This window comes from Gekko japonicus, unplaced genomic scaffold (assembly GCF_001447785.1).
Source record: "Gekko japonicus isolate JY-2015 unplaced genomic scaffold, Gekko_japonicus_V1.1 scaffold475, whole genome shotgun sequence".
NCBI lineage: Eukaryota > Metazoa > Chordata > Lepidosauria > Squamata > Gekkonidae > Gekko > Gekko japonicus.
Genome location: NW_015172019.1, coordinates 903,425 through 920,905, shown reverse-complemented (window position 1 = coordinate 920,905; position 17,481 = coordinate 903,425). Strand labels below are relative to the sequence as shown.

The window sequence follows — 17,481 nt, the reverse complement described above, 5'->3', positions numbered from 1 at the left end:
CTAGAATGAAGATCTGACATGTACGTTTCTTCGAAAACGGACGTCACGGTGACGAGCGGGAGCTACTCTAGCCAAAGGGAGGGATGGTGACCGATTTATTAGCATTTCCTATTTCCTCTCAGCTGACCTCCTGCACTCGTCGGCTACCGTAGCTACGATGCCATGAAAGCCAAAGAGAGTACCATCGAGAAGAAGAGGAGAGACAGGAAGGAAAAAACAATGCAGCTCAGCCTCTCTAGGCAGTTTGGAGAGAGAGAACTCAGTGACCCGCAAAGGCGCATGAGGATAGTAAACCCCGGATCAAGCCATTCCCCTGACGCTATCCCGCTTTCTCTGAGTCCGGAGCAATCGGGACGTCGACGGTCATGTCGTCTAGACTGGCCCCTCCCTCAGGAGAAGCGCCTCAGGTCGGTCGGGGGGGGGGGGGGGGGGGGGGGGGGGGGGCGTTGCCTATGGAAGACGTGGAGTCTCTGGGCGGGAGGGAGAGCCGTTCACCTGGCAAGTAATAATGGGAAAAGGCCTCAGAGTCACCGCGCTTGTTCCCGGCAGGGTTGTCCTTTCTTTAGCACGTGAACATGCTGGGGGGGAAGCTTCCCCTGTCGAGTTTCTGCCTCCCATACCGGTATTCAAGGTATTTCGGCCCTGTGAATGTCTTTACATGGGTGCTCCCCCCCCCTTCCTCAATGAGTGTTCTCGCACGAACGCTCGTGACTTTCAAGTTAGGTTTGAAGCTCGACTTTAAGAAACAAGTCGCTAAAGCCCCTCCCTCCCTGCACAGATTTGTAAAAGCAAACGGGAAGCGCAAGAACGAATGTTGGTGAGGAAAAAAGAATAGCCCCTATCTGAAGTGACCACAGCAAGTAGTGGTAGTGAAATAAGGCGGTCGTTTTAAATTTTGAAGAGATCAGAGTCCTGTGGAGTACCAGGTGGAGATTAATGGAAGCCCTGCTTTGAACTTGTTTCCCCTGAGGAGCAAAGTTAAGAGTCCAGTGGCACCTTTAAGACCAACAAAGTTTTATTCAAGGTATGAGCTTTCCTGTGCACACACACGTCATCAGACAGTTGTTCATTGACTGCTGAAGTGTGCATGCATATGAAAGCTCACGCCTTGAATAAAACTTTGTTGGTCTTAAAGGTGCCACCGGACTCTAACTTTGTTCTGTTGCTTCAGACCAACACAGCTGTCCACTTTGATCTATCTTTTTTCCTGAGGGTTGTTTAAAGATGGTCACTTTCTCTTTCGCACACAATCTGTTTTGGAAGTTACCTCACTTTACTGCCATTGGAGGGGAGTCACTTTCACACATTTTTAGCATGCTATAGAACTGGGGTTTATCATGAAGTTAGGACCCTGGCAGCCCCATATTATTCCATGATCCCTGTGATATCTCAGAAGTTTGAATAAAGTTGTGTAGTAAACAATATACTCTTTCTTTAGCGATATCAGAGGCATGCTGTGTTAGTAATCAAAACCCAGGTTCTTTAGGATTAAAAGACTTCATAACAAATATATGTTTGTATTAGTGATGGAGAAATATTCCAAATTCACAATCCCACATGTCCTATATTTTGGGCTCTGCAAGAGTGCTTCTTGTTCTTGGGGAGATTTGAGCATGCATTTGAGCCATCACAGATAAAAATATCCCACTTCCACACCTTGTTGTTGGTAGTCTGTTGAAAGTACCATAGCTGTTTTGATACCTCCTTGAATTAAGGCAGTAAGTAATAGTGCCACCCTAAAAAGAATTAGACCTTTCTAAGCCCATTAACTTACAGTCTGCTTAGGATGTCATTGAAAGGCCCAAACATCACTATAGATGAAATACTTTAAAAAAAAAAAACTTCAGAAGAACACAATTTGTATTAGATTTAGAAAACCAGTATTTACATTTGTTTGTTTGGGGTAAAACCATGGTTACCCACAGATTCCATTTCTTTTCATTAATTCAAGTGAAAATATGGGGGGGAGGGAATGCTCAGTTTCAGTTTTTCATTAGAGTATGCGGTGGCTCAAGTGGTTAAGATGCTGAACTGCAGGCTGTGGAAGGTCGGTATTTCAGCAGTTCGAGACCCGGGTGCCGCATGACGGAGTGAGCTCCCGTCTCTAGTTCCAGCTCCTGCCAACCTAGCAGTTCAAAAGCAAGAAATTGCAAGTAGATAAATAGGTACCACTTCAGTGGGAAGGTAACAGCGTTCCATGCGCCTTGGTGTTTAGTCATGCCGGCCACATGACCACGGAAACGTCTTCGGACAGCGCTGGCTCTTTGGCTTTGAAACGGAGATAAGCACCGCAACCCTAGAGTCGGATTCGACTGGCTTTCGAGCAAGGGAACCTTTACCTTTACTCTGTACTTTACAATGAGCATGTGCACTTTTGGCCCTTGAGAATGGTGTCTCCATGCTTAAATTCTCAGTAAAGTTTAGAGAGTGGCTGCCTGCTTATTTTCTAGTCACTACTGCTGTATATTTTGCAGAGAGTAGCTGCAGTGTGCACATTATCATTGTCAGTTGAGGTGATGAGTATGTAGTTGAGAGCTGGTTTGGTGTAGTGGTTAGGAGTGTGGGTTTGATTCCCCACTCCTCCACATGCCGCTGCTGGTGTGACCCTGGGTCAGTTACAAGTTCTCTCAGAGCTGTTCTCTCAAGGGCAGTTCTCAAGAGAGCACTCTCAGCCCCACCTACCTTGCAGGGTGTCTGTTGTGGGAAGGGGAAGGGATTGCAAGCTGCTCTGAGACTCCTTCAGGTAGTGAAGGGCGGGGTATAAATTCAGTCTCTTCTCTTCTTCGTCTGTTCTGTACTTGATCATTCGTAACATTAAAAATATTGAAGTGGCCCTTACTAAGTTATACCAACTGTGAAAGAAGATCCTATTGAAACTCCTAAGTTTGAATTAGAAAGTAAACTACCTAATACTTTGGATATTTACTCTGAAATAAGATCCTTTTTAACAGCCTTACTCCCACATAAGGATCCATTGGGTAAGATTGTACTCTGAATCTGAAGGTCTGCAATGACATCACTAAAACTTAACTCTCATCTCATGCCTTTGGAACTTTTTTGTGGTTAATATGAATTATTGGAAGATAGTTGGACATGCATACAGAAGGATGAGTTGTTTCAACTGTGAAAAAAACCCCCTGTAGTTCCTGTTCATCATTCTGTACCTAAAACTGAAAAAAACAACTGTAGTTCCTGTTCATCATTCTGTACCTGTGAAGGATCCATGATTTCCAAGGGTTTGGGTTTTTCCCCTTTCTTTCTTAGGCAAAAAGGTACAGTCTGTTTTCCTGTGAAGCTTATCTCTGGACAGAATTGCTTTGCTTGTGGTATGGCAATTGTTATCACATCAACATTTTATTGAACTTGTTACTACACATTACATGGCCTTCTTGCACAGAGCCAGTTCACAGGATCACTGACCACGTGGTCAGCCCCTTTGTTGTTAAATCTGGGTTTTATTTTAGTCATGGCAAACAGCTCTACTTCAGGCCTTGATTGTATTTGGGAGTGCCTCAGCAAACATTCCAAAAGTGACTTGAACAATGGCATAGCCATCTACAATCTGTGCCTCTTGGGTAGTTCTCACACAATCCATTTCCTTCCAGCAAGCAGTAATCTAGGCTGGGAAAAATAAGTGTCTGAACATGCATTTATTAGTCTTGTGAATGGGTCCTCAACTTTTTCTCCTTTGTCTCTTAAATTAGAGTTATCACAGAATTTTGCCTGAAGCAAAATTGAAGGGAAATCTGGAAAGTCTTGTTCAGGTGAACATTGGTAGGAATTTTGTGAAACAATAAAAGAATTTCAGAATAGTTAATAAAATTTTGGGTGGGGACAACGATAAGAAGAAAATTACCTGTAGTGACTTTCTTTCCTTTTATAACCTTGTTCAAAGTATGAATTTTCTCTGCATGCATATAACACAGCTAGCATGGTAAAAAGTACTTTGGTGCCTACTGTTAGTCCTGGTGTTGAGTGGGACTTTGCAGAAGTCAGTGGACACAGAGAATGAGATCTGGAGTTTCCATTTCACTGGATGATACTAAAGAGTTAAACCTTTCTCTATGTGTGTGTATATATGTGTGTCTGTGTAAAATTCTCAGAAGGAATATGTCAGACCTCTTAAATGTAGTAACATATGCAACAAAGGAAATATCCGTTTGAAATCACATATTCAAAGCATGCCCACTGCACAGTGCTCAGTCTTGATCCAAGCAAAATTGTTGAAAGGAAATTAATGCTACATTAGCAGGCACATTTTAATTTCCTTTCAAAGCCCATGGTGCCTCCCTTAAATTATTTCCTTAGATAAAGATATGAGTGAGCTATAAAGCGCATAGTGTAAGACTGTCCGTACATAATTCCTGTTATCCATATTAAAATATAAAATGAAATAAAAAAATTAAGCACATCATTCTGTCATTTTGTCAGTCATGGAGACAGAGTCATTTTGTGCACATCTAAGTTTGAAGTATCAAATAAAAATGGTATTAAGCTGCTTACTTCCCCCCCCCCTTACCATTGACATCACCTTCCCAAAATTATTTTCATTTTTGTGTTAGTGCTATAGGAATATAGTACTGTATATGGAAGGCATTAAAAACTTAGTCTTGTAATCGTGCCACTGAATGAGAGGATATTAGTAGGTAACAAGTTTCATGCAGTTGTGTAATCCAGAATTCTGCTCACACAGAATTCATCCCAAACAAGAGTTGCCCTATTTGCATAAACATTGAGGAAAGTACTCTGGGTGCAGAGCTTTCTCCAGCATTGAAGAGGTCTCTACTTATGAGGAGGTCCATGTTCACATTAGACCCTAGACTGAGGTTAATTTAGGAGGGGTCCTAATTCCCTCTGCACTGGCGGTTTTGTATTGACAAATTCTTTACCCCCTTTAACTGAAATTGCTACATTTCTGGAACTAGGAGCCTTAACCCATCCACCTTCATATTCTCTAAAAGCACAGTTATACCATGGATTTTAAGTAGAATATTTTGTCTGCTAAATGCTACTTTTTGTTTTTCTTAGTCCTCAAGTCAGTGTATTGATTTGATCCATGTGTATTTTCTCTACAGAAGCTCAGACTTAACCTTAGTGTGCTTGGTTCTCAACTTCTTGAAAGGTTCTTTGAGAAATGTATCTATGATATGCAGTGCTCCTCGAGCATATGCATGAGGTAAGACTCTGAAGCTACTTTAGAATCAGTTAAAGCACCCTCAGAAGTCTTCCAAGTGAATATCATAATGGTTCATTTGGAAACTCCTCCATATACTTGAGTAAAAATGCTTTCAGATCTTCAGCTCTATTGCACATGCTGTGTTTATGTACTATGTACTATATTTAAAGGAGCACAATCTGTTACCAGGTGGTTAGCTTTAAATAAACACAATTTAAATCTGTGTTCTAAAGAATCAAGAAAATAATATTTTTCTGATTTATGTTCTTGCTGAATTAGGGTGCACAGTCATTGGCCACTGTAACAATTAGGGATGTGTGGTTGGAGCCAAAGATCCTGTTCTGCTAATGCTGGAGCTTTCTTGTTAGGCAAGGAGTTTTCTTCTGACAGAAGACTGCACCTTGGGATCCAGCTCCATGTTGATTGTCACTGATTATGCTCTGAGATAGCCTGATTCCCAAACTTCTGATCATGGAGCCGACTTGCCTTTTGCACTAAGCAATTGCATCTGCTGAGTCATGATGGGGGTGTACAATTGTTAAATTAATATATTTTGGTTTGGCCCTCTTGCACATGGAAGCAAGTTTGCTGTGAAAGTCTGCCATGTTGTCAGGGTTAGGTGGGGCCCGGCTAACAAACCCTCTAGAGTCTCCTTGTGAGGGCCTTGACAGGCCTCAGACTAGAGAGTGGAAGGGGTTAACAGCGCCCTTGGTCTTTGTTTTCCCTTTCTGTTGTCCTCCACTGTAGCTGGTTGGATGGCAGGAGCGCTAGGATGTCTTCCCGGGTGTCAATCTCTGGATTTTATGGGTGAGACTCCATATGCCCACCCTTTCCTCTTCCTACTTTGCTGAAGGTTGCCACATCCCCCTGAGTTGACTGGCAGGAGCCATTGCCAGTCAGGTGTGCCAGCCTCACCCTTCACCTCCCTTAAATGGCCGACTGGCCTCCCCACAGCCACTGGTGCCAGCACATTAATGCTCAGGTGTGCCCCACGCAGCAGCTGTTCCTCCCTCATTCAACACTGCTGGATTGGGTGTGGCCTGTTGGGCAGGCCCAGTTTCCTGGAAGGCAGACTGCTCTGTTGTGTCTACTGGTGGGGGACGGCCTGAATTCTGTTGTATGCTCCGCTCCAACTAGCCCGCTCCCCTTCACCTTAGGTAAGTACAGGTGTGCATAATTGAAACCAAGCACTGAGTTAGCCCAACATCCTGCAGAGTGGAGTGTTCAGAACTGTCCAGAAGCAAGACTGGTAATTTCTAGGCCAAAAGTATTCCTCCCTGAGATGGCAAGTAAGTGTCTGTGTTATAGAATCATATGTACTATTATAGCAAATAATGAATATAACACATGGCTGCTTATATCATTTGTAATTATTTACTTGGCTGCCAGATATTTTTCCATATGTTTTCTTCTCCCATAAATAGAAAAGAAGCTTTAATTTAATATGCATGATAGAGAATCATGAATTGAGTTTTGGAATAAGTGTAGAGTTTAACGTATGTATTTAATTCAAACTGAAATTTGAAACACTGAATTTTTTTGTAATTTTTTTTCTATCCATCCCAACAATCTTTTATTGAGAAGAAGCTAAATGGGGAAGCAGAAAACTGCCAGACAATGGAAGATCCAGAGAGGGAATGTGCGAAAAAAAATGTGAACTAAAATTATATTTAAATTATATTTAATACTTTATTTGTATGCCTAGCATTTTTGGAAAAGCAGTCAACACTGAACTTTGGCTAAACTGGCTTAACATACTTATAATTACACTTGGCAATAAGAACAAAACAAATCTTAAAAGTGACTTCTAATCATCCTTTAAAACACATTCCAAAGCACAATATTTAGTAGCAAAAAGTACATTAAATCAAAATAAACATGTCCATTAGAAAGGGCTGAGCCGAAAACAGCATTCCATTTAAAAAATTCTGCAGTCCACACTGTTTCTACATTAGGCACAAAGCTGATGTGGCTTCAAATGCCTGTGCTGTAGTTTACCTTACTTTTGTGAGTGATCACATGATCAAATTTAACGTGTAAAAAGCTTTGTTGTAGCTTGCTGGCAATATTTTATGCAAAAATGATGCAGGCACATAGTTTCAGCAGTAAATGCTATGGTGCGATAACACCCACAGAGGTGATGACAAATTATAACTTGGGAAAAGAAATGTTTACTTAGCACTCTGTTGGGCTCAGAGGCAGTGTTCCCTCTAAGCTGAGTTAATGTGAGCTAGCTCACAATTTTTTAGCCTCTGGCTCACACATTTTTGCCTTAGCTCAGGAAGGATGGCTCCAGAGCAAACTAATTTACGCAGTAGCCAAATTGCTTGCTCACAACTTTAATATGCCAGTAGCTCACAAAGGAGAATTTTTGCTCACAAGACTCCACAGCTTAGAGGGAGCATTGCTAACTTAACCTAGACTTCCCAGCTGCAGCTTAGAGGGAGCATTGCTCAGAGGCTAACTTAACCTAGACTTCCCAGCTGCAGAGACTACAGATCAGGTTTCTCTGGTCACCTTTTAGGAAACACCAACATATGGCTGGAAGGGACCTCTAGAGTCAATTAGTCCAACTCACTGCACAATGCAGGACATTCACAACTACCGCCCCCCCCCCACTCCCTCAGTGACCCAAAGGAAGGGGAAAACTTCCAGGATCCCTGGCCAATCTGGCCTGGAGGAAGATTCCTTCCTGTCCTCAAAGTGGTGATCAGCATTACCCTGGGCATGTAAGAAAGGGCCACAAGAGCCGAGCACTGACTCATCCCTTCCTACCCTCCCTCATGATCTGCCTGTGGCGTGCTTGCTTAGAGGGGAAATGGGTTTACCTTTAAGGACTCTCTGTGTATATAAACTTGGTAGTTTTCTGCTGCCACCAGGAATTAAAAATTCCAATTCTCTCTCTCTTGGTAGTATGACCTAGGGTCTGGGAACTTCAAAGGACTATGTGGCCCTAAGGAAGTACTGTACTGATTCCTGGGATAAGTTTAAACAAAATTTGATTTATTTAATAAAGAATAAAATAGGTTTCTGGTTATTTTGAACAGTGGTTTCTGGTTATTTTGAACAGTTGCTGAAGAAAGGAACGTGTAAACCATTAGCACTTTATTATGATTTTATATTTGTTTTAACCACAACTATGTTTTAATTTAATTATCTGTTTTTATATGATCTGCCCAGAGCCAGCTTCGGTAAAATCTGAAAAATAAATAAATATAACTGGCAAAGCTTGGTGCTACAAACAGTCTCTCAAACTCCAAACTCCACTCTGACAGGCTTATACACTCATATATATAGCCATATAGGCTAGTCTCTTTGTTTTATTCACAACTCTCTTAGTCACACAGACGAAACTGTTGGTCTTATTCACACATAATTAAACTCAGAATTCCATAGTCACACAGACTATGCTCATTCTTCAAACTAGACACACAGAATCTCTCATAACTCTCAGAGTCACACAGACTGTCTTCAAAACTCTTCCATACTTGTCTCTCTCATATCACAGAATCTCCTCATAGACACACACAGAGAATCCTCTCAAACACCCCTCCTCCCACACTCTCAGTCAGCAGCCAATCAAATCACACTTGTCACCCTCTATCACTCTTCTCATATTACTGCAGTCAAACTAAACTTTTAAGAAGAAGAAGAAGAGATTGGATTTATACCCCGCCCTTCACTACCCAAAGGTGTCTCAGAGCGGCTTACAAACTCCTTTCCCTTCCCCTCCCCACAACAGACACCCTGTGAGGTAGGTGGGGCTGAGAGAGCTCTGACAGAAACTGCTCCTTTTCAAGGACAGCTCTTATCATTTGGCTTGCCCAAGGTCATCCAGCCAGGTGCAAATGGAGGAGTGGGGAATCGAACCCGGTTCTCCCAGATTAGAGTCCGCGCACATAACCACTACACCAAACTGGCAAAAGGAACACACACACTAAAACATGGAATCATTACACTGCCTAAGTTCAGAGAATCAGTATTTCTGTCAGACAGCCATCTAGCCTCTGCTTAAAAACCTCCACTGAGGAACCTCTTTGCAGCTGGTTTGTTAGTGTTGAGTAATGAACGCGACAATGGGATTCCTCTAAATACAGACAGAAAGTCATGGAATCAATCAGTTCTTGAATCCTGGTGACAGGAGACCAGAACTTACCACCAGGTGGGGACAGCATCTAATGTGGATACAAAAAAGAGGATATTCTTTTGTTAGGGTATTCTTTGGAATGTAAGGAATGCCAAGACAGCATCCTTCAGAGATAGGAGCTGGGCTGTATTTCTCGCCCTTCTCCCAAATGGAGAGAGGTGATTTGGCCTACCTGAAACAAGGCTTCTCTTAGATAAATCCTACACAAATAGAAGAAACTGCAATTTGATAACCTGAGACTGATAATATGTGTATCTCTTAAAAACTTCATAGGGAGCTGTGCTTTAGACATAGGGAGGGAGGATTGTGTTTACATTACCTTTGGAATTTATGTCTTGCTTAGTGGTAGTTGGATGTTTTTTCCACCCACCAATGGTAGACTGGTGGTAGACATGAACATGAAATTAAGCAAACTCTGGAGGACGACAGAAGACAGGAGGGCCTGGCCTGATCTGGTCCATGGAGTCATGAAGAGTTGGATTCAACTGTGCAACTGAACAACAACAACAGTGATAGACTGGAAATACCTATAGAACTTGTTTCATCCTTCATGCTGTGTTCAGTAATAGGATTTTGTACACACTATATTAAGAATGTACAATAGGTGAATGCTCGGTTTGGATACAAAGATGCAAACCCCATCTTAGCAGTGGAAGCTGTGAGCAATGTTGGTCAAGTCAGTCTTTCCTTGCCTTGGTTTCCTGTCTACAAAAGGCAGGGCAGACTTGTGAAAATCTTGGCAATAAAGAATGTAAAGTTCCTTGGTCATGATCCACTTGCCTTCCTGTATCTACTCCTCTTAAGCAGGGATGACCAGAACTGCACATAGCATTCTAACTGTGACTTCAACATTGATCCACACATTAAGATACTGGCCATTTGATTTTTCAGTTCCTTTCCTAATAATCCCTAATACAGAATGTGCTTTCCCCCCCCCATCTGTAAGTACATTGATTTTACATGCAAACTGTTGTAAGACCGATGTATTAAGCATATAGACGTACCAGCCCCACTGAGAAAGAATTAGCAAAGTGGCTGCAGAGGAATATCTCAGCTTTTCAACCACTAAGACTCTTAACAAGCATGTGGACAAGGGTTCACATTGGATCCAGTTTTATTATTTATATGATTTATAGAAACTTTTGAGCAGCAATAGTGTGCAGTGTTTATTAGGACCAACTGCAAGTTGTAAAATAGGTAAGCTGGCTTTCAAACTTTAGAGAGTTCTTTCTCAAATGAGATGTTAATCAAAAAAAGGCAAGAAGAGATTGCTTACCCAACATAGAAATGTGCTCACCATTAGTCTACACTGTGTACTTTAAGGGTTAAAAAGTGTTATAATAAAAATTGAAAGGGATCTCATATTATCAAATTCACATAGAGACCCATGTCAAGATAACACTTCCCATGCCTGCATTATTGCTGACATATTTATTATCTTTTTTACTCCAATGAACTTCAAATAAATGAGTAAATCACTAACCAAAAAGGGTCTGTGATTTAGGGAAAATGAGTACTTCAGTAGAAGTTGTGCAATTCCCCCACCCCAATTAATTGTAGTGCTCACATATTCTAAAATCCATCTTTAACCTCTTTTTCCACTTGTAAAATGCAGATGATGCTTAAATGCCTCACAGGACTGGCATGAAAATAATCAGTTAATATTTTCAGGGATTCCAGCATGGAAAGTTTTATAAATGTTAAGTATTATTAGCTATGCAGAGTGGTTAGAGAACCTAAGTCTATATTATTCTTTCAAACAGTAGCAGGCACTTAATTGAAGAGTATAGAAATTCAAATTGTAATATGAAATTAATCTTTTCTAAGGTTATTTAAGCTAATGGCATAGTAATGACAAACTAATTTTACAGTGATTAAGAGATAATATACTCAAGGCTTCCAGTGAGGCTTTTGTTGAGGTAACTTGTACCTATCTTTGATGAGTATGAGAGTATAAAAATACATTCTAAAGTGCAGGTCTCTAAAGAGATTCTCTATTGTGGTTTGGATTGAAAGCCCATAGATCTGAAGCAGCCTGCAGAAAGCCAATGTGGTCCCGTTTTTTTTTTTTTTTAAAGATCCAATGTATCTGCCTTGTCTGTAGCTTTCGTACTTGCTTTCTACCTGGCAGCTGAATTCCAACAGAACTGTATTCATCCAGTGCTTCCTGTGTGCATGCTGTACAGAGGTGATGTGTGCCATTTTTTTAAACAATGCATGCAGTGGAGATTAGTGCTTTTTTTGAAAAACTAGTTCTAAAAATAGCTGGAATTAGGTATGGAGGAAAAGCAGTACATGGAAGTGGTCAAGCTCGCTATTACCCTTAAACCAGAATATGTGGCTATTTTTTTTTTCCATTTTAAAAAATGATGAGTCAATTTGATTCAATTTCATAACCTGTTTTGTTCCACAAACTCTATGTTTTGCATTAGGATGCTGCAACTGGGCACAGATCTCCCTTTGCCATGTATCGTGGACCATGACCATGCCAGAAGACTGGGGCCTCTGCCCCCTCCTTATTGGCAAGCCCCATTCCCTGCTGTTTTTTATAACGTCGGTATTATGTCATCACGTATTCTAGAGTGGCTCCCCTTTTGAAATTCAGTTAGTGTTACTGTTCTGTAGTAAAATGACATGGGCCAATGCCTCAGTATACATGCCCACCATAAAATTGGCTAAGAGTCTTTCTGTGCTTCATCAGTAATAATAATAATAATTAGCATAATGCTTTTCAAGTGTCCAAGGTGCTTCACATACATGATAGTTTTTCAGTAACCCTTATCACCCTGTTAATGGATACACAGTAGCTCAGTGGTTTTCACAACAGCCCTCTAATGGAAGCTAGTGTTGCGTCATTATTTCCAACTGCAAATGGGGGCTTGAGGCTGAGGTTTGCGTACAACCCCCTAGCAAATTTGAGCAGAGAACTTTCCAGCTGTTAGCCATAATAGTATGCCTGCTGTCAAGCCCAGTAAAGTTCAGCAGATGTTTTATTACTGGACACAGATCACTCTGTTTTTCAGGCTTTTCGGAGGCCAGCAACAAGTAAAACCAGGAGGCAATGAATTACTACCTTTCAAGATCTTGAAAGATCCTCAGTTATTTGTGCTATCTGTCCTTAGCAGACCATCTGCCCAAGCTCTTTGATCCTGGTGGGCAGTATCACAAGGTTAGAAAATGGAAAGGCGCTGAGCCTGCCCAGGTACAAATCTGTGATCTAAACTGAAGGCATATTTATACACCCCAAGGCATGGTGTCCAAATTCAACAAGAGGTTTCTGTAGGAGCAACAAGAGGTGACGACACTGATTGGCAATTGGGAATAGAGGTGGAAAGCTGTGCTGCTATCTGAACATGGGGTGCAGTTTACTCTCTGCTGACCAACTGATTACTGGCTGCATATTACATCCCCACCTGTTGAGGTAAATGGCCTTAGAAACTAAGACAGGTAGATAACAAGAATTTTAGATCCATTGTGATATTATTTACAGAGAGAGGTTCACTAATAAGATGCTACATGTACAGTGAATGCAATTAAGAAATTTCAGTAGTCAAACTATTATAATAGGGGTTTTAGCCCATTATTTTCTTTCAGCTTAAGCTTTGGCTCCTGAAGATATTCAAGGCCAGCCTACATCAGAGTGTGTGACCCTCCATTATGAAAATGTCGTTTGTTTTCTGCTAATTATGCTTAAAAAGTGTGGGAGTGAGCTGGCAGTGACATTGGATTGGCATAAATTAGTTTAATACAGCAGAATAGCTAGGGGAAAAATGACGCCCTAGAGATTACTTGAACTCATACATTTCTGCTGCCAAAGTTTACAGGCCTGTAAATTTAAATGCAGAATTTTTGTAGGCAGAATGCATTGACAAATATGCCTAATGGTAATACATCTAGTTCTGTGCCTCAGAACAGGTCAATAATAATGCTTATATTGATAGCAGCAGTGTCGGAGATGTTATTTGGTATTAAAGCTAAAATCCATGTTATCCCGTTAATCATAATTACATTAATATTGACAGGCCCTTGACAATACCCACTTTACTATTGATAGATTTCTGTCAATAATACATTTCTAAATAAAATATATTCATTCATAATCTCTACAATATTCAGTAAGCAATGCTAAAATGTATGAAGGAAAAATACCTATTTTATTGGTGATATACAGTAATTTGTTTTCTTCTGGAACATGTTATACAGAAGGCACTCTTGATTTTGTAAAATAAAAAATGGACAATGCATTGGGTTATTTAAAAGAACTATTAGATATATTGAAAAACTGATTTATAGTTTGTTTTCTGGGAAGGAAAGCAGAGTGATGTTACAATGAAGTTCTGTTTGGAAACATTTCATATAAACTTCAGACTTAGACCACTTTAAAAAAAGTTTTTATTTGGATCCAGATATTCTGTATGGCTAGTTATCAGTGATACTAGGTAAGGTGCTAGAGAAGTTTTCACTGAATATTCCTTATTCCAGAATACTGTAGCTTTTTAGAAGATAATGAAAACTGGTGTGCCTTGTGGGTCTGACAATTCCTAATTCTAAAGTAAGCCACACTTCTCTCTCAACCTCCGGCTATATCATCACATTTCTCGCTTTCTGCTATCTCATTTAAGCAACTGTAGACTAATAATTTTCAAATGATGTATCCTGGGAGCCCCTTCCAGTTTCCACATGGACTTGTCTGCCAAGAAACCTCTGCATGTTGCATAAGATCCAGGATAGTACTTGCACAGAATGCTGGTTAGGCCTCATTGCTGCTACTCATGAACTGACGGTGCCTCCCCTACCTGTGCATTCAGTACATCCTAGTAAAACATTGGAAATAATGGGCAAGCTGTCAAGGAGTATCTATGCCATTAGTGATAAACTTCTGAAGAACCTTCAAGTTTTTATAATATTTTATTTAGGATGTTTTTGTGCTACTTGTCCAGAATTTTGCTTAAGGTTCTACTCAAGTTTTGTAGTACATAGCTCAGAATCCATCGTACAAGGAACCAAGGTATTAGAATTCAACTTTCAGGCTTCTCTGGGCCTACAGCAGCTCACCTATTCTCACCTGAATAATATTTTTGGTACACAGAACCATGAAGATGTGCAATTGCCTGTGTATGCATAGTAATACACAGAGTTATTGGCTATACCTTCTGAAGGAGATGTCTTGAGGGTTTTGGTGATGGTTTTCTGTGTATTGTTTTCTGCCCACATTTCCCCTTTGCTATATTTTTTCACCTTTGTATAAACCCAGTTGCAATGCTTGGGATTTATTTTGAGCGGTTTCTCCAAACATTGGCTGTATATAGAAAAATTAATCATACCAACAGAACTATATTCATATTTATAGCAGAAAGTAATAATACCGCCATAGGGCATATTAAGGGCTGCTGCTGTAATATGAGACATGAGCTATGGGTGTCGTTGTACACGGTCACTTTCAGAGCTGTTGACAGTTTAACCATACTTAGCAACCTGTTTTCATTTCTGTTCTCTGAAGAGGGCTCCCTCTAAAGCTGGCAAGCTTTGTGTTTCATGTTTCTTCTGGGAAGTTGTTCTAGAAGAGCTCTCTGTTTCTGTTCACTGTGCTAATGAATTACAATTCCTATATTTAATGGATCGTTAGCTGCACTGTAATTTGCAAGGCCCCCATCACAGATATCCAGCTATATGTTGGTCAAACAGCGACGGAATCACAGGCCTCTGCAACATTTTTGATTTATTCCTTGACTGAAAATGGCAACTGAAATATGTGCTGTATATGGAAAATACAGATACTGAGTAACTTCTTTTTGTAAGATATTTTAATGCCTTGTACACATTCTGTTATTTCATGACCAACTGTAGTAGGAACTTAATAACATAGATAAAGGAATCTTACTAAGGAGGATTTTAGTCCTTTGATAACCGGGGGGGGGGGGGTTATAACACATTAGTTGTTGAAACACATGAATCTTCATGCCAGACAATGTGGTTGCACAGTTGGTAGAAAACCCCTCCACCATTCAAAACCTATTAGAAAATACATTCAGATATCACTGATTTATTTATGAATGAGCCATCTTATTTTCTGTATTTCTTTGGGAAACTGCACCTGAATCAAATTGCCTATTCCTAGCCTAGTGGTTGAGTAAGACGTTTCAGGTACTCCTCCATGAAATAGATTTATTGGGATCCAGTTCAATCTGGCTTCAGGTTGGAGTTTGGTTGTGAGACTGCCCTGACTTTCACTGGCAGACAGACAGTCCTTCTGAACTGACTGAGAAAGTTGAGGCCACTGTTGTATTAAACTCTTGTTGGGTTTGGGGGTGGGTCTGTAGTTTCGAATTTATCAGCCATAAACTGGCTGATCAGGCTGATATTACCTCTTATTTTATTTATTTAGTTCATTTATCCCCGGTCTCTCTCCCCAATGGGAAACCAAAGCAGCTTGTATTAGTCTCCCCTCCTCCATTTTAGCTTCACAACAACACTGTGAGATTGGTTGGGCCAAGAATGTGACTGGCCCAAGGACATCAAACAAGTTTCCATGGCAGAGTGGAGATTCAAACCTGAGTCTCCGGGATCCTAATCTTACACTCTAACCACTACACTATAGTAGTTTGCTAGTGACTTTTATATTGCCTTTTATCTCTGTCTTCACATCTAAATTGATGGTAGAATAATAGCTGTAGAAATGCCAAAGTGTCATCACACACTCAGATGCTTAAATTAATCCTCCAAGAACTGCAGACAGGAAGTCAGTTCTAGCTAGTCTAATGACTATTGGGCCTGTATTGCACATAAAGTTGGAAAACTTTAAAAAATATTTTTAATAACTGGCGCTTTTTAGCATTCAAAACATGGTGTATTTAAAACAGTGGTTTTCAAATGTGGTCAAGAAACTGGAGTTCCTAAATGATGCTGTGACAGACAACAAGCAATTGCAGACTTTTAAGTAATGCTGCTGGGAAAAGGATGAGCTAGCTGAAAAATGATTGACAGCTCATGGAACTCATTCTGATTGGGTGAAGGCAGCTTACTGGGGAACTGGAACATGGAGCTGTTTAAAAAAATTCAAGTGGGTAGGAGTTAGCCTCTTGGAGTGAAACAGTGTTGGAGCAATGGGGCAGAGCTGTCAGAAAAAACACTTAGTGAGACTTTTTTGAAGAAAAGTGTCTGATAAGCCCCGTCTGTAGCAGGGAAAGTGTGTTATAGCCTCTGCAAATAACATGTCTTGGGGTGGAGATAGTGATTCTAGCAAGGAAGTATCAGAACCTCCCCTATTCAAGGAGTGGAAGGAATCTCCTTGTGTGAAAACCAAAGAAAACACAACTTGAGTAGAGAATTAATCACTCTCAGTATGGAAGCTTATTAACCAGTTTACAGAGACTGTTCTTCTGGCAGATAGGGAGTTGACAAACAGTTTCAGGTCGCATGGAGGTCCCTCAAGCAAGTCAAAAGAGGTTATTGTTCTTAAGAAGAGAATAACAATCTGGCCAGAGGAAGAGGGGCCAGATAGGAAAACCCCTGGTCTGAATATAGGGTAAAAGCATAATAAAACCTCACATTTGGGTAACCATCCAGTTCCAGTAACAAGTTCAAAAGTAGGCATTATAGTAGTATCTGTAACCCTGATAAAGCAGTGAAGCATCTCTAACAACATCAAACCAAAATAAACCAGGGAAAACAACTCTCTGAATATCTCTTTGGTGGTGGTTGTTCAGTCGCACAGTTGAGTCGGACTCTTTGCGACCCCATGAACCACATCACGCCAGGCCCTTCTGTCCTCTGTCGTCCTCCAGTGTTTGTTCAACTTCATGTTTGTTGCATCGATAACGCTGTCTTGCCATCTCATCCTTTGCTGTCGCCTTCTTCTTTTACCTTCAATCTTTCCCAGCATCAGTGTCTTTTCCAGTGAATGTTCCCTTCTCATTTGGTAGCCGAATGGCCCTGTTCATACGAGCCCATTTGGGCCGGGAGCGGGACGGAACTGGGGTGGAGCAAACAGGCACGATCTCACCTCAACATCTGGGGAGCGTGCCGTCTCCGTCCCTGATCCGTCCCAACAGCCCATACTGCGCCGTAAAAAAGAACCACCTCTCTAGGTGGTTGCATACATTGATGCGGCTCAGGCCGGGCTGTGGGATCGGCGGCGCGTCCTTGCGCCGCCGCATCC

At 41.0% G+C, this 17,481-nt stretch overlaps 1 protein-coding gene across 1 annotated transcript in view; it reads left to right on the top strand.

Moving 5' to 3' along the window:
* Window positions 1-209: 209 nt before the first annotated feature.
* PEX2 (peroxisomal biogenesis factor 2) overlaps window positions 210-17,481 on the top strand; it is a 21,088-nt gene continuing 3,816 nt past the window's right edge. Inside the window, exon 1 of the mRNA XM_015420486.1 lies at window positions 210-407. The gene's annotated coding sequence lies outside the window, so the exon portion shown is untranslated. The remainder of the gene's footprint in view (window positions 408-17,481) is intronic.